The following is a 22,896-nucleotide window of genomic DNA, read 5'->3' as shown; positions in this document are numbered from 1 at the left end:
TGATGTCAGCTCAAAGCCAGTTTCAGATTCTCAATGTCATGGAAAAAGGCAAGGGTGCACTTTAATAGATTAAACACCGAGAGCCAGACAACTGCGCTGCCAGGGAGGTGCTGATGGATGCAGTCACATTTAATATGAATTCATGCTGGATTGTAACAGAAAGTAAGCGCTGCACTACATGGAACATAAACAACATGGAGCAAATATTTCAACATCTTTGAACATAAAAAAAGAATCCAAAATTTCCTGGGAAAATTGCTACTATAAAACATTTGCAGAAAACAAAAGCAAATATCAGAAAATGTAAAATTAGATTGTGAAATAACATGTAATAAGGTCTAATTAGCTCTCTTGAGACACATTTACGAATTAAAATGATACAATTTAATTATTTTTTAATTGAAAGATGAAGGAAAACAATTGTGACTGCTGACTATTTTTAACTTAAATAATCAGTTATATGTCTATTTCTCTCTTTTACATTTTTCTGCATTGTCTTCATTGATTAAATCATAATGATGTTTGACTTGAAGCAATAATTGCTCTCCAGGGCCATACATGCAGTACATTAGAGAGGACAAAGTATGTTAATAGAGAGGAGTGTGTGGGGATGACAGACACAGTGTCTTTATGTTTGTATCTTTGTGTGTGAGAGATTGAGAAAAAAAAAAAGGCAGGGGGGGTGTTGAAGGGTGAAGCTCAGACTGAACTCATAGACTGGGAAACAGCTGCTTCACATTGCTAACCCCTGGAACAATGTGAAGATAGTATGTTTAGACAGGTTTGGGCAAGAATGGAGGTCACCAAACCTTTAGGGGAGATGTCAGTCGTAGCTGTCAGCCACTGGAAACACACAGTGAAATTACATTAGTCCTCACTGGCTTCTACTGCACTTTCATTTGAGCTCTAATCCTGCAGGGTAATGTAGGAAGCATTTGACAACGAAATTATTTTTTTTTCTCCCTGTTTATTTCCTCTGTGAGTTTGTTACAAGGATGCAATTCACACTAAAGTAGCAAGCGCCACCTGTCACTGGTGTTATTCTGCATGGATACAGAGGGATCCAAGTTGGTCTGATCATGGACCTAAAAGAAGGCAAACCCCTCAAAGAAGTGTGACACTCTTCATCGTTGTGACTGACAACCTCGCAGCTGCCCTGTCGATCCATAGGGCAAAGTACTCCACTGTGTTTTTGTCACCTATTTACTCAGGCATGTGTAATCGATCCTTCGTGTGTTTGAAAAAAAGAAGACTTCAAGGCCTGGAGATTATCACCCTTGCCAGCTGGCTCACATGTGCCTTTGAGTCTATATTTAAATACGGTAAAATGATGAAGAATGACTGGACAAGAAACCATTACACATTGGCAAGCAGCAGCTTAAACATACTCTTCACAGTAGGTCAGTCCAATACATTATCTCTGTAACACTGTACTGTCTATATCCTGTCATGAGTTATATATTATTATAATTTGTAAATTAATACAATTTATTCTGAAATGTATTTGAAACATTAAATATGAAAGTTTCCCTTTTAAACTAATCTGTTTCAAATGTAATATTTTTAACATAAATTTTTATATAACATTTTTTCTGTTATGATGAACTAAAGTGGGATAATCTTCCGAGATGATTTGCACCTTTGCTCTAAACCAGCATCCACATTGCCCTGTCTTTTGAATGACTGTGGCATTATTCTGTTAATAGTTATCTGTCCTCAAGTCCTTGACCTCCTTGAATTGTAAACACGTTTTTACACCACTCTCAGCACTCTTTGACCAAGGGAGTTTTGTCGACAGTGGGGCCCAGGGATAAGCAAGCGGGGGCTGAACCTGTTCCGGCCTGCACTGCCCTCTGCAGCACCTCTGCTCCACACTCAGTCAAATTTCTCCCAGCGCTGCTGGATCACATGGGTTAATCTCTCCTGACCCCGACTCCTCAAAAGCACAAGCCTGGCTCTTTTGGACTCAGTCCCGGTGTGAGCGCAATGCAGTGCCATGAAAGTAGACCTCACACACATCCCCCTTGTTCACTGGCACCAGTTTGCAGACTTCAGAATAGTGAAGATAAGGTACAAGAATGTCAGGAAGTCTGACACCAATGAGAGGTATGGTAAACAAACAGTTGCAGACGTCTGCCCGTATCCCCTGCCCCTTAACGACCCTCAATTCCACCCTTTTAAATGTCAAGCTGTGAAATATGGTTCTCTGGTTGGGCTGTTGGTCAAACAAATCATGCTACATTAACACAACTGCAGCATACAAAACTGCTACCAAAATTTACAACATTTATTATATTAGTAAATCATACTTTCAGCCTTATTTTAACCAAATCATTTCCCAAAAGTTCAACTTTCCACAAATAATTATGAATAATACTAACAAGACTGAAAAAACACATTATAACATAATATTATAATTCTATAACATATACTAGGCTTTACAGACAATACTTACTGAGAACAAGTAATGCAGTATTTGTCTTTTGTGTCATTTAACAAAGGGGCAGGTGTTAATTATAAAGCTATTGTACATCCACACCTAATACTAATTGATATACCTTCTGCATACATAGTCAAACAGTCCCACTGCAGAGCCTTGCCAAGGCACTTACATGCATATCACACAATATCGTGTGTGATATGTCCACAGAGGTTGCAGGTAGCGCTGAGAGGGAACTCTGACAATTATATATGCATGGAAGGTAAAAGGAACAGAGCAGGATTTCTATTGGGAAACTAACGCTCTGATATCCTTCCAGAGTACTTTGATCCCTCTGGTGTAGTGAAGCAAAAAGCCAATCATTCTTAACCACATAAAAGTTAACAGAGCATGGCCTGGTATTTAGCTTTATGTTTATCTGTGTTATTAATGTGGGCAAGAGGAGCGTGGCCTGTCACTGCGGGTCAGATTGGCAGGTGTTGAGCTGTTCTGACACTGTGATTTCACAGCCTCTTTGCTCTCTGCTTCAGGTGAATGAAATGATGCTTGCTTTAATAGGGGACTTCAGACTGACATGTGTAGAAGTATCATATGGCTCAACAACACCAAGTGCCACACTGCTTTTGTACTTTGCGCTTTTCTCCCTCAAAGAACAAATAAAACCTGCAATGAATTGTAATAAGTGTGCCAGGGGTTGAAAAAGATAATTCGTTGATCTGCTAAATAGGCAGTGCTTTGAGAAGTAGATAGCATCTGGGGGACAAGTGAGTGGCGGTGGGAGAGAGGCAGATAAAGAAATGTGAGCACGTTTTTACACATTCTCCGAAACCACAGGCAATCCTGATGAAGATGATAGAGAGAGTCTCTGATTAACCATCCGGTAAGCAGGATGTATGTCCCTGCCAAGGCAGACAAATGGAACTATTGTAATGCTATGACAGTCTTTGATCATTCCTGTGTTCAGAGAGATATCTTCATCAGAAGTGCTCCTTGTTAAAGCTGTCACAGGCTAGCAGGCATAAATATTTGCACTGTATTAGATTCCATGGGGCATCAATATACAATAATTACATTGAACATATGAGTGCCCTCAGGCAATTCTCAACATTAAAGCACATGATTTGTCTTTCTACTTATTTAAACCCATGTTTTATTAAGCTCTTTAAGATCCAAGTGAAGGACATATGAATGTAATTTTTCCATTTAAATTCAATTAAAATTGGCACATTATCCAAAAATTAAGTTATATAAATTAATTAATGTTATATTAATATTGTCTTAATTTTGTGCCACCAGTGTGATTTATGTGCAGTGTATACTTTGCTTTGTACATTTTTAGGCTAACTGACAAAAATGAAGATGTTGAGCTGCAGACTAATTGACCTATAGCAGACAGCAGAAAACTTTTCACAGCCAGAAGCCCATCTGTATGGTTCCACTGAATATGCATGGGGCTAAGTACGGTCTAGCCTGAGCCATTAATAATCTTGTCATCATAGCTCAGAACTCCCAAGTTACACTTATTGTCTAAGTTATTTCACATTCCTCTAGATTCTGACAACTGCCCATTAATACAAATGTCACAACCAGAGTTTAAAGAAAGCAAAAAATGCTGAAATGAAAGCGGTAGTTCACTTTTCTTCAGTGGGATTAAACGCTTGGTGACTTTGCAAGGGATCTGCCCACATGCATACAAAACAACTCCTGGCTGTGTGCAGTGGAGACATTTTCTAGTAATGCTAGTATGTTGAAGTATGCCCAACTGTGTGTGTGTGAGATTGTGTGTGAATGTGCATGTGGGAGCTGCCCTGGCCCTATAGTGAGCAACTATCAGGAGAGAGAAAGCGGGGGGTAAGAAGACTGACGCAAGGTAGCATTTGCAATTGGGAGGTTTTGGTTTCAGGCTCTCCAGTCATCAATCATCCCGGGCCTATTCTGTTCTTTGACAGCTCACTACAAGGCTTGACATTTAACACTCACGACCCTGGACCAGGCTGTGCTCGAGACCAGAGACTTCAGAAACACAAAAATTGAATAGAATGACACTTTTCCCCTCTTCAGTAAGTGGTAGAACTGAGGCAAAGCAGATACAAATTAATAATTCCCATCTGCAATACACTTCACTCTGGTGAAATTACTGCTTAAGGCCCCGTGTTCCCCCTTTGCCCCGTACTCTGACATACACAAAAGAGCTAAATGAGAAAGTCAAGAGGCCTCTAGGCCTATTAGACTAAACACTAGTATGTTTTATATGTGTGGATGGACTCTGTGAACTTTGCGAAAGGCTGCTTTGAAACTTACAACTCACAAAATCATTAGTAATGTTTTGGAAAAGGGAGATTAAAGATATTTTGATATATTTTTAATATTTCAGTTAGCAATAAAGCATGATGGAATCTGGATTAATTGTACACATTTCAAATCATGAGGGAACATCTCTCTGTCCTTAAGCTGCCTCTGATATTACACTCATTCAAATTTCCAAGGGGAAATGAGCTTATGTTTTGTGACCACATTTGGTTTTCTGCCTTTTTGGGTCAGTAGGTCGCTATAAACAGAGTAAAAATATTGAAAAAACACTGCTCTGATAATAACCGACATGACCTGACATGAACCGGATAAGGCAGCACTATGGCCTATAAAATACCAGATTTACCAAATTTGAGCAGGCTTTTTTTTTTCAATAAGCACATCTGTCAATAGAGAGATGTCACATTGTGACCTAAACAAAACTATAAAAACTGGTTCAGCAGCATTATATAACAAACCCCATGCACCTCTCTCTCTCTCTCTCTCCATCACACACACACAAACACATGTTCATGACCCGTGATAACTCGACAAAGAGCATGCTTTTCATTTACACTGTTTTCTCTCAGGCCATACAAGCATGAACCTCACTGTCTTGCTCTCCTCGTGGATTTAGTACGTGGATACCGATAACATCGCGTGGACATCAAGCATATCCATTCACTCTTATGTCAGCGAATTGATAGCTTCTTTTGGATTGTGTGAGCCACAGAAAATCTCTTCCATCTTTGTGTGTGATACGCTCTGCTTGCTGCATACTAAACATGTTGCCAGACAACTGGTCATGTCTTAACTGTGAAACTGGCAACTATTGTTCGTGCTGCTATTGAACATGCCTCTAACGACTCCAAGGGCAACCTTTCATCTTGCACAAGGTACCAGAACTCTTAAACTGTCTCATATGTTCTTCAAAGCTTTTCACACTATAACATATGTGATGTGGTTAGATAGTCAGGACAATTATAGAACCATAAAGAAACATTAAAGTTTGTTTTTTTCAAGTGTTGTATGAAGCTTTTTAATGTTACTAAAAAAATGTAAACATCTGCATTACAATTTATCTCAAGGGATATTTAGCACAAATTTAGTCCTGCACTGTGTGACTTGCGTGTTTCTTGAGGATTTCTGTCATGCTTCTTAATTTGTCACTTTAAATGTGCGCCACATACATGCACAACGTGCACTAAATATGCACACATGCAAACACACCAGTGCAGATTGTTGTCCAGACGATTGGTTGTGATGTCATCATAGAAAACCTCTTTTCTGAGAAAGATTCATCAGATTATGACCAAAGCCGAGCCTTTCTTGCAACACTCCACTAGCTGCACCATATGGTTGGGTCCTAAAGCCATGGGTGGAGGGTTTAATGACAGAGCGGATGTGCAGCGCACATGCCGAGGGATGTTGGGGGATGGGCTAAAAAAAACACTCATCAAGTCTTTGGCCTGGAAAGGCTGCACAAGGTCAGCCGTGCGGCGGGGGCAGGGTGAGGGAGCCAGACACATGTCTACAACAAAAGGCAGGTGACCAGGGCTAAACTTTGTGTATGGAAAATACAAGAGCACAATAAAATATTTCCCATCCAGTATCTTTAAAGAAAAAAGCTATTCTTTATTTAGTATTCAGTATTTAAACATCCATCACAGTACTGACCTGTTTAATGACAACATCTTTCCTCAAATACATGAGGTCGATAGTATAGGCACATCACCAAAATATAGTGACATGGAGATCCAATCCTCTTGGCAAATATGCACAGCTGCCAGAGAGGGGTGTAGGGATGAGTAAACAAAGATGGACTCATAATTAATGTTTACTAAGGCTGATGCAACTGCATGACATTTCTACTACTGCACGACTTGTCCACTGACCACAAATGATCTCTATAAACACTTTCTTAGTCTGACATCTCTCCTTTAGAGCTGCACACATGTTTAAACATAGATTCTTAATTCTCTCACCAACTGCGGCTGCCTATTAGCTCGTTTTTTTTCCGGCTAAATCGATCGGATGCAGAGAAAAATAATAATAATTTGCAGTACAAAACTGGGGTCGATTTGAAGACGTCTGATTCTCTGCCCTCTAAACATTATGAATATGTATATTCGAAACCCCTACATTTCAGAGGAAGGAATCACTTTGTCTTTTAGTCAGTGCATACCACTACAGACACAGCTTTAGGTAATATTAGCCCAGCAGTGGTGAGGTGGGACATGAGGCAGCCTGAGGAGTAAGAAGGCAGGGCAAATGATTGATGGAGTTGTGGTTGGTCTATAAAGGTCTGCAAAGAGTGCTTGGAGATAATCAGAGAGAGGGTGTCTGCAGGCCTCATAACCCCCCCATTGCACACAAACATACGCACACAAACATGCGCACACCCACCTACGCACACATACGCTGACTCAAGAGACGAGATGAGACGGGAGCTTCCGAATTATTAAGCAGACAGAGGCACTGATGATGAAATTCTGAAGGTTGGGCGTAACAAGAGGCACCTTACAAGGGTCACAACCTCTTCCTTGCTGGGTGTTTTGTTCTTTGTACCCCCTCACAACATCACCTTCCCACCTTTGTGTTCACTGGGGGGCAGGTGAGTGGGGGGAGTTGTGTTACATCCCTGTTTATCTGTTCATGACCTCTAGCCGGCAATTCTGCACTTGATAAGAGGAGGGCTCGCCTCATAATGTGCACGGCAGCTGATATCAGCCCTGTATCCTTGTGAAATTGATTACCAAGGCCCAGGGAGCGTGCAGAATATAATAAATAGAGATGACACATAAGGCACACATGGACTTGTAGGCTGATGGGTAACACTGCCTCAGCAATTACCTGCTACCCACTTAAAACAGGGGTCATGCAGGGCAGGCTGGCAGTGGAAGGAGTTATGGTTATTTCTTATTTTCTCTGCAGGGTGAGACACTCTGTGAAACATCTCTCTCTCTCCCTCTGTGTATGTATGTGTGTGAGTGTGTGTGCAAGCAGGTGTGTGAGGGAAAATACTTGGACAAGGTGTGGTTAAGGGACATTACTACAATAATGTCTAATTATACTGTATTTAAAAGGAAATATTACCAACAAAGATAAGTGTTCATTACCATATTTTATTAGAATTAAAGACACATTTGCTTATTGTGGACCTTGGATAATTTGAACTGCAGCCTACGTATCTCTCTTAAAACTGAAAGACAATTTTGTTGTTGATCCATTTATTTTTATCTGTGTGTGGTATTCCTCAACATGAGTGTGCTAAATATCCCCAAAAACCTGAATAGCTGAGCCATAATGGTAAAAGCACTTTAGTGGGAGTGACTAGGTGCCACAGAGTAGTGATAAATAAGCTGTAAAAGGAAGCTCCGGGCCTGTCCTTTCACCTGACCCCACAACCAGACCTGAAGCAATTAAATCATTTGTAAAACTACTTTACAGTACAGTTTCAATTAGTCCAGGAGAATCAAGACACTGTGGGCAGCTAAGTTTAAGATTTTCCTGTCACCTTAATTAAGACAGACATACAGATAAATAAATAAATAGACAGATGCATAGATAAACAGACAGACTGTATATAAAGACATCATCTTGTTGATACTGTTACCAGCATCATTAGCAGAGCAAAGCCCTCATTATGTAACTACACAGCATAGTCATAATCATCTTTGTTAGAATACAATGGCTTTCACTATCCCAATATCATCTCATAAAATTTACAGTTGAGACATTTTCTTAATCATCTTTAATCTGTGTGCCCTTTATTACGCCAGCAGCCGTCTAGTAACTGTTCCCACGTCTGCAGAGAGACCATAATCACTCAGCTTCAGACTTGAAGATGCCAGTGCTTTTTTTCTTGTCATCAAGTGCTGCTTGATGACTAATAATCTGTTATATTACACTTGCATCACATCCCCAAAACAAAAACAATTATGTTCATGACTAAATTCTGAAAAAAAAAAAAAAAAAGATACATTTTGCATCATATATTGTTGGCGTAGTTTGTTATTGCACACTTTTATTCCACAGTGTTAAATCAAATGTATATTTGATCTCTGTCAATTATGATAATTTATTCCAATTAACTGAACTTACATTTCCTGCCAAAAAACACAACATATCTAAAACTACTCATCAAATCTGTGTAGAGAAATATCCAGTTGTTTCTCTCTGTTTTAATTGTTTGTGTGATGCATCTTGTTCCTAATTGTTTATTGCATTATAACAAATAAAACTATCTATCACACACTCTTTGCCCTTAAAAAAAAACACTTAAAAAGACAGGGGGAAGGTTGACAGGATTTAGGCATTCCAAAATTATTATCATACAACAGGTTGGAAACACAAGCAGGGTTATTAAAATCAGGCCAACCTGTTATGATGAAAACAAATTGTGTGATGGGAAAAAGAGAAAAATGCTAATCTCTCGATTGTTAAAATTCTAATGTTTTGGCTGATTGATTGGAAAAGTAAACACTTTGTCAAATTGGTAATGTTGCATTTATCCAAATTAATACAGTAACAAAGTAACACTGTGATGAATAACACATTAGTAGCCAACACTGCAAACAACACATCCAGGCTGTTGTGTTTTAAAAAGAAAATCAGCAACATTGCAGTTGATTGTGTAGCGCATATTTAATCGACCCAAAAGAAAATGTATCCATTCATGTCCTTAAAGTTTCCACCTGAGATATCTGAGCGAGTGTGGCGCATAATGTATGGTTCATTTCAAAAACAGGCACTCCAGTTGCTTAATGTTAGCATAAAGCAGGCCATGTAGATGTGGTGCCTGCAGTTTCAATGAAGAAATCTGAATGGCTGTAAGCTGCCAGGCAAACCTTTATATCTATTTGTTCCACTTGTCTGGCTCTCAATGAGTTTAATCAGCTGAGAAGAAGCCGTGAGGGGGGTGTTGCCTTACCCGCCCATACATTAGAGAGCCCCCCCTTGCACCACACACTCACACTCAAATACACACAACCCCACAGCCCCATTCTCTGTGCATCGATGTGAGAGTTGAGGGTCTCCCTCTCCCCCTGTTGCCTTACGGATTATCAAGTACACTTCAATTACTGCCGATCGATACACTTCTGGCTGCAAAAGGGAGTGTGAGGGAAATTAGACAGACTTTGGGTATGGCCGTGACTACAAAGCAATGGATTAACACTGATATGCATCTCTTCATTTACATCAGGAATGGGCCCATTCTCCATCAGCATACTGCACTCTCCTCTGCACGGACGTACATTCACATAGGCTTTAAGGGGACTTTTTGAAAGATTGCTTCTTTAAGTGCTGGGCAAGGTGAGGGCAAGCCTGTCATATACTGTAGGAGGATTAAAACCTACTGTAGTCACTACGGGAAAAGAGTCACTGTAACCAGGCTTTCAAAGTGAATACAAGAAAAGGGGTCTTGTGTAGAACCATTCATGTCATCATGATAATACTATGTCTTTGTAGGGGTGTCTTGTGTGTGTATGTGAGTGTTGTGCTCCAAATTGGCCAGGACTCATTAAATGATTAAAGACACCCTAATCCCAGAGTGCTTGAAGACTAAGATTTATAATCCAGCCAGGTTCAAATATTTGCTGTAAAAAAAAAAAAAGAAGAAGAAGAAAGGAGCATTTCCACTCTGAGAAAAATGCGTGTCAGCAGATAATACAATGGCTGGCGTTGGTAGGAAATAATGCCGGAGTACTCGTCCTCCTAAACTGAGAGGAAAGGGAAATGAAAGCAGTGCTGTGGAAGAGGATAAAAAAGAAGTAAAAGTGTAGGAAGAGATAAGCAGTGGCTGTATCCCCCCGAGGCAGGCTGTGAAGGTCTCCCAAGCACGGCCCCTGATTCTGAACCCCCTCCAGGTCATCTGCCCTCGCTCTCCCACCCTTCCTCTCTACAGAGGCAGTAAAAACACTCCAACACCTGGGTTCCCCCTCTGCTCCGCGCCAGCTACAGTACAACACACCTCCGACTACATTTTTCATCTGCAGGCAACACAAGCTCAAACACACAGAGAAAAGACAAAGCGCTCTGTGATTATGTTTTCACATAAAAACAAAATCTCATCTCTGATAGGTTATTGTGAAGGCCAAGTAATAATGACAGCCATTACAACATCTGTAAAGACATTATTATCGACTGACCTTCAAACATTCCTAAAACATAATGTCATTAATGGTTTTGTATTTGCAGACTGTAAAGGCTACAGGGTTTAAACTAAACTTTTGGAAATCATCCGCATGTTTTCCTCTATCCCAAATTAATTAGCGTCACAAATATTATCATGTGCTCTCTGAAGCCTGTGAATCAAACAGTTTGTTTTGGTCACAATAATTTAGATTTGTCTGTCACCAAAGCCTGCGTTTACAAGGCCCGCTGAACCATATCCACTCCTCTCATCTCAGGGTCAGAGTCACATTACACATTACTACCCAGAGTGGGAGTTCAGTTTTGCGTCTAAAATGGCCTCCCTCTCCAAATAAAGATGCCTCTCTATTGAAAGCTCCTCACTCCACCATGAATTTGGCCCCCCCTCCCCTCCCTCCTTCCCTCCCACTGCAATCTGTCCTGCCAGCTCCCACGGTTTGTCTTTGGAAGTGATCCGTCCCTGAGCGTTGAGCAGAGCCACTTCATGTTCACATCGGCCCCAGAGGCATTCCTGCCTGCCCACTACTCTTGCTTTCTTTTGTCAGCCAAATGGATACCAATTAAATCAACTGTTCTCCAATTAGAATTTGGAAGAATCTATCTTGTTCAGTGTTCTAAATCCCACTGCTTGACTTCTTTCTCTCATGTAGCTCCTTTCCTGGAATCAGTTACAGAGAAAATGAGACTAGTTATTTCCTGCAATAGGATACTCCTGGGTTTCTTTGTTTTTTCTGTTTGTTCAATACATTAAAAGTGCATTTAGTCAAATGTTTATAGGACTGTACACAAGGGACGTTATTATGGTGCAAGTTAGGTTGAGGGCAATGGTCAATTGTGGAATAGCGATTTAGGACTTTGTGACAAAAAATCCCCAAACCACAGTGATCATTAACAGCAACGATTTACATTTTAAACCGGAGCTTCTGTTTTCTTTTCCTCACTGCTGAAAACTTGGATTAAAAAAACGGAATTTCTGCCCCATGGAATCATGCATGTAGGCATCAGAAACATGTACTCATATACAGCCCTCACACAGAGGCCACTGTTTGATTAATACAAGGAGGGACATATCTTAATCTGCAGACAAGGACAGCAAATGGCTTGGACTTGAGCCACGTCATTATTGCCTAATAGTCGTGTTCAGAAAGTATGCCCCATTGTGTTTCATATGACCAGGCAACACCCCCTCCTGCCACTCGAAATCACATCCAGCTAAACAAACCAGCCGGCCTGCTTCCTGTGGAGCAGCAATTCAAATCCCAGGCACTAGTTTAGACCTCCGCAGCCTGCCACCATCCACATGTGGACCTCTCACCCCGGCGCATACGCCTTCCCCTTCAAATGAATACTCCGTAGGATTATGTGAAAATAAGATTTTTATTTTACACCACCTACTTTGCTTTACATTAACCACTTGTTAGCTTTAGAGTACTGTTAGGTAATCAGCCCCCTGTAGCGACGCAGTAATAGAAACACCAATCAAGTCCTCTTGCAATGTAAAGACAATAAAGTGAGTTACTAAATGAGGTAAATGTGTTCTCCCTGATTTGCTTGTAATTTATTGACACATAAATAGTCCTGGTGGAACAACAAAAAGCCCTGTCAACAAGTAGCCGAGCCACTAATGATAATTTAGTATACTTTCATATCAAAATAAATACGAACACTTTTCTTCACACATTCAATTATGCCTTCTATTTTCAAGCAGTTCTGCTATGATTACTTTGAGCATTGTTTTATCGGGAAACAATATCAAATGACAAAAGGGTAAATGTGAGTGACTGTCAGAAGACCATTTTAAAACAACTTATTCAGCTTTTCCCTCCATGAGAATGGCTAATATGTAAATAGTGTTGCTTGGACACTTCTAGTTTTGGATGTTTGACGGCCCCCTACTTTTACTTTGTTATGCTTATCTGCTTTAAGAATGGAGGCTTATTGTGTCGGAACAATGGAAGCCCTTTTATGTCCATCACTGAACAAAGATGGCAACTGACATTGTGCAACAACACAGTGAAGTATTTCAAACGGTTTTCAGTCTTAAGCTTTTCTCTCTAGAGCATATCAGGTCTATAGCTACATATATAGTGAAATGGTTCATAATTCTCCATATCTGTGTATGTAATTAGTGGTGATTAGCAAGATGAGCAGGATAATATAATATAAATTATAGTGTTTATCTGCAGTGAGACATAACCTTATTTGATTTTGATTCCACATTGTTGCAGTACAATTTATCCTCTTGTTCAAGACTCACATCCTTTGCGAATTATGTGGAGAGCTTTTTTCTTCAGTAGATGTTTTGTTAGAGAGATAATCATAATAAAGAAATTATGCTAAAAGATTAACTCATTAAATCAATATTGAGTTTTTACAATTTGCCTAAGAGTAATAGATCTATTTAAATAGACTATTTTGAAAAATAAATAAAATGTGACTATTTTTTACTGTAAGAAAATATTTATGCTCTACTCTTTGACACATGACTGTTTCTAATGGCACAGTATATTCGTCATGGGTCAGCTCTTAACCCCCTGAAACTACAGCAGATATGAAAACATGATGGTAATAAAAACTTTGCAGACAAAAAGACAGCAGTGCAGTAGACTACAACAAATTGAAAAATAATAATGTAGAATAGTGAGCATAATCTCATCTCATAATGAAACTTTTATTTTTTGTTCTGTCCATTAATTCTATTGTGATGTTTTATGCCTGTTGTGCATTTTTAAACAATACTCTCAATGTATTGTTGCCAAAACAGGATACTTTATCCTATCCGGATAAGGATCGCCAGTCGGTTAATAAATGTACTTGCTTCTTTTCCAACATTTCCTGACCCTAAACCTCTGAGCTGAACTCTCAAATGCCTCCAGTCGGGAAACAATCTGAGTGAGCTCTTAATGAACGCCAAAATACAGCACTTGTTATTCCAGCTGTTGACTGAGTGCATAAACACAGCGAGTACATAATTTTCAATCTTCAAAGTAGCCTGATTTATATCATACAAAACAGAATTAATATGCATAATTTGTATCACATGGAGAAGATTTCCTAACATTGCTAGAGTTAAGATTAAAATAGTACACTATACGCTGTCACTGCCACCCACAGTTTAAAACCGTATTCACTGTAAGGTAAATAAAGGAACAATCACAGATTTTTTTTCCGTTGACTAATTCCAGAAGAAGGAAAAAAAGAAAAACAATTAAAAGTCCCTTCCCCTTCCCATCCAGACTATTCCCACGCATTTTTTGGCAGAGCTCTGCTGATGATCTCCAGAGGCTTTGCTTCTTGAGGAACTTGTCAGGAAAAGATCCAAATTTCCCAGGGATGAGTGTGGGTGAAAGTGAGAAGGAAACTGCAAGACCAAGCTGAAGTTTGAGTACAAGCCAAAAAGCGAGAATTAAAAGTGAGAAGAAGAGTTCATGTATTGACAGGGGGAAGACATGGGGTTAAGAATTTGAGGACTAGGCTCAGGCTGCGGGGGATTTGTGATATCCACAGAGAAAGGGAAGAAAAGGCTAAACAGAATAGAAAAAAATGGCACCTATCTGTCAGGGATCTCAAGCTGACTTTTGTATGTTAAAAGAAGTGATGGCATTAAGGAGCCAAGGGAGAAATATAGATCCTTTAATATCACTTTTGTTCTTCAAACTGTGACCTACTGAACACAAGTGCATTACTAATCAGTTTAACCCTGTTATACTAATTCAACTCTGTAGTTTCACATGATGTGTGGCTGACACAAGTGCCAGTCCCACTCTAGAGTCAGCGTGGCCCAGAGTCCAGGCCAGGGCAAAAGCCCCGACCTCCAAGGCATACTGACCTGGCAGGGGGACACCTCTCTTGGCATTTTGACATCAGGTTCAGAGACAATAGAAATCTTTCCAACAGCATCTTATAGACTCCTCAACCTGCCACTATTATGATATTATCCTTATTCAAATGAGGGTTCATTTCTTTTGTTTTTTGATTTGTCCTCAGTGACATTTTGTTGATGGACTGGGTCAGTCCTATGAGTAGTGGGTCACAAGCTGACAGAAATGTCAAAACTGGTTTCCTTGGCTTTTCAAACACGCGCACACACACACCATGCCTGTTTGCTCTATCTCTTGAAATGAGGCAACAAAGAGGCAGATGAGTGACTGAAACCTGAGATACCCAAACAAAATCCAGATTTAATATGGCTTACATTTAACATTTGTGACACAATAATACAAAACATACTGCGTTCTGATTTTTTATTCAACCAGCAGAAATGTATTAATCTTGTATGAAATACTCATATGTCCTGCATTAATAATAATAAAAAAATCCCCCCAAAATCATTTTAGCACTTCCTTTCCTTATGACTAATAACCTAAGTCAAGGATTACTATCTTGTTTTCTTTCTGTCAGTCCAGGACATGTTTGTCTCAGGGGATCTCCAAACTTCACAAGCCCTACAGGAAGTCACTACCGTCACGCCCGTTAGGTCAATAAGCATTTTGTGCATCAGAAGAGGCCCTAATCTTAGCTGTGGACATATTTATATTATGTAGACACGATTATTCCTCGTCCTTATTTTCCTCTTTAGTCATTCTTTTGCTTTGAAATGACAAAGTTTTCAAAGTTTTATGTGTAATTGTGAGAATGTTGGTTGGGGCTTTGCTGAGAAGAGGGATTTGTTTATCTTTGTTTTCAGCTTGTTGTACTTGAGAATACAGCTGACCACTTAGATGCTATGTTAGTAATTACTTCTCCAAGTCAAAAAATGTAATGTTATTTCATTAACATTGTGCATTCAGCTTCAGCTCAAAACAAGAACTACTTTAATTGTGATTTTAGCTTACATACATTAGCGGTTACAAAAAAAATATGAGGCCAAGAATGCTACTATATAAATAAACGGCAGCTTTGCTTACCTTGATATAATTCCCATGCTGTTTTTTCTTTTAACTACACATACACAAGCAAAATAACACCCACTGAGATGAGAGAAGTCCTTGAGGAGAACCTCTCCTCTAAAATGTATATGTTTGATCAGCTACACTTCATGTTTGAGCATCATTACAAAGCAATACATCCCCATCATTACATTACCAGTGTCAACTGAATGGCTCAGGACATTAGTGAACAGATAGACAGCCAACAACTACAATACCCATATGATATTATAGATCCCAGTGGATCGTTAGCTTCTTGAGGTTTTTCAGTTCAGCTTGAAGCACAATGAAGCTGAGTAGTCAGTGCTCAGTGCATGCTGCTCCTACTTGAGCCTTACTGAAAGGCATGAATGTTGGTACAAACTTTCACACCAATCAACTCAAGGGTTGTCAAAATATTTTACTCAAAGGCACAAATGTCAACCACATGGTAGCACTAGAGTTAGGAACTCATTGTCAGTAGGATTTATCTTCTGGGGACCATGAATGTTGGTACAAAAGTACATGGGAATCCACCCTAGAGTTGTTGAGATAGTCTGGGCCCAAGTGGCGGATCAACTGACTGAAAGACCTCCATTGTCATACCTTGATCCCTGCAGATAGCGGGCAAAAACATGGCTTAGAAAGTTACCAGCCTCTTCCAAGGTTTAACTTCCAAGCTGAATGACAATGGCAGTTGTCCAATGGACAACAGGACCCATTCAATTGTGATTCCATTATTTAAAAATTACTATAGTAGATTCTCTAGAAAGAAAAAAGTTCCTGCATGGAACTGCTCACAATTACATCTGTGGAGTAACTGGGTCATGATTTCTGGAAAGAGACATTACTGTTGAGTTTTTCAAATGTTTTTTCTTCTTCTATCTAGTTCCATTATAGTAGAGAGAAGGCAGATATCTCTAAGGACGATATTTCCAACACTTGGCAGCTCACACCAAAATAATCTAGATTGATGAATAGAACTACAGGTAAAAAGGAAAAATATGTAGCTTTGAATTAGTGACTGAAAGGTTTAAAACCCACACTTATTGTATCACTTGATATTCTTTTATACTATATATACTTTGGTTTGGTTAGGGCTTGTGTTAAAATGCTTTCACATTTAGTGTATTGTGTAAGACAATATATACCTATATATTCTAACTGTAGTTATGACAAGGGGTATGGGATGTGCATGCTGGAGAGTGGTGCCACCAGTGAACCGAGGCTTTGTAAAGCTTTGAATACAATTTTAATTTGAAAAGAAAACATTTAAAACAGTCTTACACAGTGATGTCAAACACAATGAAATCAGTTCAAGGCAGGTCCCAAACTTAACAGTGAATGTTTGAGCTTTTTCTTTTTTAAATGGTCTCTTATGAAGTTAACTGCACTGTGGCTTATTCAACACCTTGGCTTCTTTGTGTTTTCTATTGAAATAGGCACTGACTTCTTGGGTTTTCACATATGCCTGCCGACACATTTCTTTTAAATACAGTTCATTAACTTACTTTTTTCTATGAATACATTGCTAGATTTACCGTTTGACCTGTTACTTGATGAGAAACAAAAGAACAATAAAATTAAAGATGGAATTTGGGGCTACTGCATTTTATTTCTAAGATAAATTACTGAATGAATAAAAAAAATCATTGCATTGCAAGCTGCATTGGAATCAGTTCTAGCCAAACCATCTGAGAATCAGCGATATCTCATTGTTTTACATGTTATGGGTCTTATGTCTCTACTTGGTCAAAGGCTACCAAAGTGTAGTGCATGTCAGTTTGTCTTTATTAAGCAACAAGCAAGTTTAATCAATGTTGGGGAAACTGTATGCTTTCTTCTCTCTAATGTGCCATTAAGAGCCATTCAGAGTGACTGAACAGTTGTCACAGAAAGTGGAGAAACACTGAGTAATCAATGATAGTTAAGAACTGTAATTTATCACCTTGCCACAACTGAGGGTTCGCAAAATGAGCCCTCCTGCTTGTAGGAGAGAATGTGTTGGGGGAAGCTTGGGCGATACGGTGGCCGAGGCACACAAGGGTCAGGGCCCAATTACTCTTCATCTACTGCTCCTCATCACCACTGGCAGAAGCACAGTTCAATTGCTGCATTATCTAAGCATATCAATAGTGCGGAATTAAAAGTCATTGATTTTTTTTTGCAAGGTTTTTTTTTTTTTTTTACCCCTTTTTGGTAAAAAGAAGGTAGAAGGAGCTGTTACACTGAACTGATGTCTTTAAATGAGTAAATGCTGGAGAGATTGGAAATTGAATGTGAGGAGCAAGTTATGTTGCTTTTTGAATAAACTGTTTAAAATAGGTGCAGAGTCAGCTTAATCATAGCAATTAGCATTATTCAAAAGCTAAAAAGTAGCTCTATTGTGAACTTTACTGTGAATATTAGAGGTAAAAGTCTGTTGTTTTTGCGAGTAATGAAAGAAAGTGAGATACGCTTTTTTTTAAATATATTTTTGTAACACACTTCTACTATGAAGTAAGTAAGAGTTCACTGTAAGCTGGAGTCTCTATCCTGGCCAGAGTAGACCTTTCTGTGAAAGAGACCCAAGAGACATAAATAAAGATGCTAGCAATCACCGATCAATCACATTGTGCATGAACAGTCAGAATGACCATAGCAGGAAAGGGTTGAAAGGGCCAAAAAAAAAAAGAGAAAAATTTCAATTTCAACAGCATTATTATTTTCATTAATCATAGCCCTGCCATCAACCTATCCTTATGCCTTAGTGAGAGATCTATTATACGCTCCATTTAGCCTCAGCCATATTACCTCATATGTTTTCCTGGCTGACCAAATAAGACTTAAGAGATAAAACAATTTACTGTTCATTATGAGCCATGTCACTGGAATCAATCTATTAACCTGTGTTAACTGGAATGGCTGGCAAGATCTCATGGACTGTATTGAAGGAAAGAAAATGGATATTTATGTTTTGTATGTCCACGGTCATAAAATGAGTGGGCATTTAATTTGCCCCCTCCAACTCGGTGGATGGCTTTATTTTTCCGGTGGCCAAGGCGCCCTCCTCGCCTTTAAGCAGCCCCTGACCTGTGAAAGATTCTAACAAATTAGCTTCTATTGTGAAGCCAAAGGTGCCATCAATGAGGAGACGCTCCACTGCACCTAAAGTATGATGGTAGAGGCAAGCAACAGAGCAGAGAACCTTGACATGATTGAATTAACCCTTTGTAGGAAACGTGCTGATAAGGATGGTGGTGGAAGGTGGGTTAAAGGGCGGTACCGTTTGTCTCGTCTGTCAAGAAACAGGTGCCACGCCTGAATCTTACTTCCTGAACACAAGGACTTTGGATGGACCCTGCAATTAACCTGCAGAGATATTCTGATTGTGATATTCATTTTTTATCCTGTTCATGTCGTTAATAAAAACATATCTGCGTCACATGTGAGGAAACAGGCAAGAGTTTACAGCAACGCTAGCCCTTAACTGTGAGGCAGCAAATGCACAATGGTATTGCTAGCTTGGTTAGCAGATATAATGTTTACCATGTTTGCCATCTTATCATATCTTAGCACAAAAAGAGATTTTTTTTGTTCATCTTCATGTGTCTTTTGTTTTTAACAAACAAAAGGATAAATGTAATCATTAAATATACTTCTAAAATGAATTATTGTTGTAAAATTACAATGGCATGATCTTACCTTTCAATCCAAGTGTGCACCATGTTCACATCAAAAGGATCATAATAAATAAGGTGTTGGTTGTGCAATGTCAACTAGTTATGGTAACAAACCAACTTTCCATTTACAAAGTTGAAAAAGCTACAAAAAAGTATATAACAAACAATATTATATTGGAGTGGAATAGCAGGGGATCTTTTCTACGAGGTGGCCACTTCAGCTGAATTTCGTCTTGCCTCCACCTCTCCAAAAAACTGACAGGTGTCTTCATGATAAATCCAATTTCTAATAAATTTTGCACTTGCTCGATTTTGGTATTTTTCGCTGAAGTGGTAACGCTGTCATGATTGGCATATTGCATTGGGAAAAGCGCTGCCAAAGATGCCAAAAAGAAAGAAAAGAGCCGTCTGTTTGGCCTGGTTATGTCTTTACCACCACAGCAAAAATAATCACTAGGGAAAACAAAACTCATTTTCCCTGCTGTTAGATGTTTTAACATAGCTTATGTCACAAGCAGGCGTTTAAAAATGCAGTTGCAATTAGTCTGTGGTTGGGAAAGCTGCTCCACATGTGCCACATGTGTGACTGAACACCTCTCTGTACAGCGACTGCAGCGCCAGTGTGCATCTGTTTACAACAGTGACATTTAAAGAAACACACAGAAAGCTGTAGAACATGATATTAGCTAATTACAATACCTCTTAGAACATGACTGCCACATATACTGATAAAAGCCAAGGATGTAAACAAACTAAATAATTTCAAAAAAAGGCTGTTGTAATGTCGGGTACACATGATCAGAATGGAACCACCGAGCCAGGAAAAACCCTGAATAGGTTTCATAAATATGTTCCTAAAATATGTAAGATACTGTTTGGATTCCTATTTTCATTTCATCGCACTGTCAAAGGAGTTTTGAAGCAGGATATTGGCATTATCATATTTTTAATCAGACTTCAACACCTGTGACACTTTCCATCATGGAAAGAGAGGGTGCCAACTATGAATATATGTTTGGATAGAAAATTAAGTTCATAGGTCACGGCCATGATCTGCAGCCTAACAGGAGTTCAAATGTGCTTATTTGTTTTTAAGTCAAGGCTGATTTCATTAAGAGTGGGAAAGGTCAGCGTGACATGAAGAAGAGATCTGTCTGAGGAGAGTGAGCCACTGGTTTGCCTGACGATGCTGGGTTGTTGAGGAATCTGGGTTTATGGTTTTACATAAAGCTGTAATTTACTCACCATGATCTGCTTAAGAGTATATGCAACATGGAAACTGTCAAGCTACTGGTCGAATATAGTGTTTTATTAAAGGAAAAGTCCCATAGAAAATATTGTGTTTGATTATAAATCAAAATGTGTCTATTAATATGGAAACTCAACCCAAGAACCTGTCCGGCTGATTATTAAGCTATCACGATGGGTAAACACCATTTAAAATCAAAATGTTAGCTGACTCTGGGCCTGAATGTCATATGGTTTACCTAAGGAAATGTATGTACCTTATGGCTTTAGCAGCAGCCATACAAAGGGAAAAAATAAATAAAGGGAAGAAAGGATCCCATACCCCAGTATTGCCTTTAGGGGACTAGGAGTGTGGAGAGGACAATAGGGTCAAAGCAACTTGATTTGTATCTTATGTCCTGTGGGAAAAGAGAGTACACCAGTCAAATCCAAGTTACCTGGCCTTTGGCTACCCCTTTGCTCCTAAACAATAAGCTGGGATACTACTACATGTCTACCCCAGAGGTGGAAAAAAGGTAGGGAATAAAATTGTGTGTAAGAGACAGAGGAGATGAGAAAGAGAGGGGGGCAGAGCTATAAGAGGTATGATTACAAATAATTACAAAAGCTATGAGGAGCCATTTTACTATGGGAGTGAAATATTTCAATGCTTGGTCACTAAACACACACATTCCAACAAAACAAACAAAATGTACCAAAACGTCAGAAAGACAACATGTGAATTAAATTGAAACAAACAACCCTGGCTCCTATAAATGACACACAATGTAGTGACATTACAGCTAATATGCAGCATGTTTTAAAGAAATGTCGTGCGGTCTGGTTTTTTAAAATGAATGAAATTGTAACGTTGCAAAATGTTAATGCAGAGCCTATGAACTAAATCGTCACTAACATTGTACTTTATTAGTTTTTGATACAATTGTGTCAACTAAAGACCTTTTCATACAAGGAATAAAACAAACTAAAAAGAAATGCAGAATATTTGTTGACAATTATTCACATACACCTTTCACTGCAAAAAAAATGAATATATTCCCTGCAACAAACAGTAAAAATTGCTCACTTCTCATTTAAAATGTATTTTATAAATATGTATCATTTTTAAATGAAAGAAGAAACTAAAACAGATCCTGCAATGTAATTGAGGTTTGAAAGGTTACTCTTCTGCACATGACAACTTTTTTTATTTTATTTACATTTTAGGATTCCTGGAATTTCTATTCATTTGTTTAAATGGCAAATTACAAAATGTGAATAAAAATAAGTAGTTGGAAACTTACTTAATGTCATGCTGATGCGCTCTGTGAAGGGGGTAATGATGTCACACTGTGAGGCTACCATCATCACCAAGCCCTTTCTCATCAGCAATGTAATCACTGATGTGTTTTTTGTATGAACAACACACTTTTCCACAGAGTGCATGTTTCATAGTATTCAGAATAACATTACTCTACCATTGCACTGTTAATTGTAGACGCAACTACTACCCTGCAGGTTTTGTGTTATGATATACTCTTGTATGCAGTGCAGAATAAGCAAAGAGAAACAGAGCAAGAAAAAAAAGTGCATCCCTCAGTTTTATTTTTTAAGTATTGCAGGCACGCATGACCTGATAAAACACATTGTATATCCTTTTTTTCCTTTATAATCCATGCTCAATAGACAAACACAAAATAAACAGATGAGGACTAAGATACCAATTTGTCTTAAAACACAGAAAGCAAATCTAGGCCAGGCTGGGGGGAGTGATTTGGCACATAAGCTCTTGTAAGATGTGCTCCAAAATATGCAGCCAAATATTTCATCCCTCCTGTTTCATCATCATTATCAGGTACAGTTATCAGATGCTGTTCAGTACAATACTGACCATCACCCAACTGTCTGCCCAATCTTGACACAGCACCAAACATCTTTAATATGGTGATCAAATCTATTGGACAGCCCAGTCATCGAAGAAGGGAGTAATTGACAGAATCAATAGGAATCACATTGCAGGGGTTGTATCATATTATAACTGAGGTAACTGCAACAATAACAAACACATACATGACTTTCATTATTGGATGTTTGAAGTTATTGGTTTGTTCATTTCCGAGATATGACAGCAAAAATTTCACTTCCGCTTTCCTGCATAGATGTTTTTTTGATAAAACGATGCTTCAATATGCCGTATCTGCTTAAAAACGGCAGC

General features: G+C 38.9%; 1 long non-coding RNA gene across 2 annotated transcripts in view; it reads right to left on the bottom strand.

Moving 5' to 3' along the window:
- Window positions 1–732: 732 nt before the first annotated feature.
- Window positions 733–22,896, bottom strand: part of LOC131973641 (uncharacterized) — a 141,760-nt gene continuing 119,596 nt past the window's right edge. Inside the window, exon 6 of one of the 2 annotated variants that reach the window (XR_009394578.1) lies at window positions 733–843. This is a non-coding gene — a long non-coding RNA (uncharacterized LOC131973641). Of the gene's footprint in view, window positions 844–16,228; window positions 16,407–22,896 lie in introns of those variants that run through there. The other variant, XR_009394577.1, reaches the window with a different exon arrangement.

Source organism: Centropristis striata, chromosome 6 (assembly GCF_030273125.1).
Source record: "Centropristis striata isolate RG_2023a ecotype Rhode Island chromosome 6, C.striata_1.0, whole genome shotgun sequence".
NCBI lineage: Eukaryota > Metazoa > Chordata > Actinopteri > Perciformes > Serranidae > Centropristis > Centropristis striata.
Note: the sequence above shows the minus strand (reverse complement) of the source record. Positions and strands in the feature narration are given on the sequence as shown.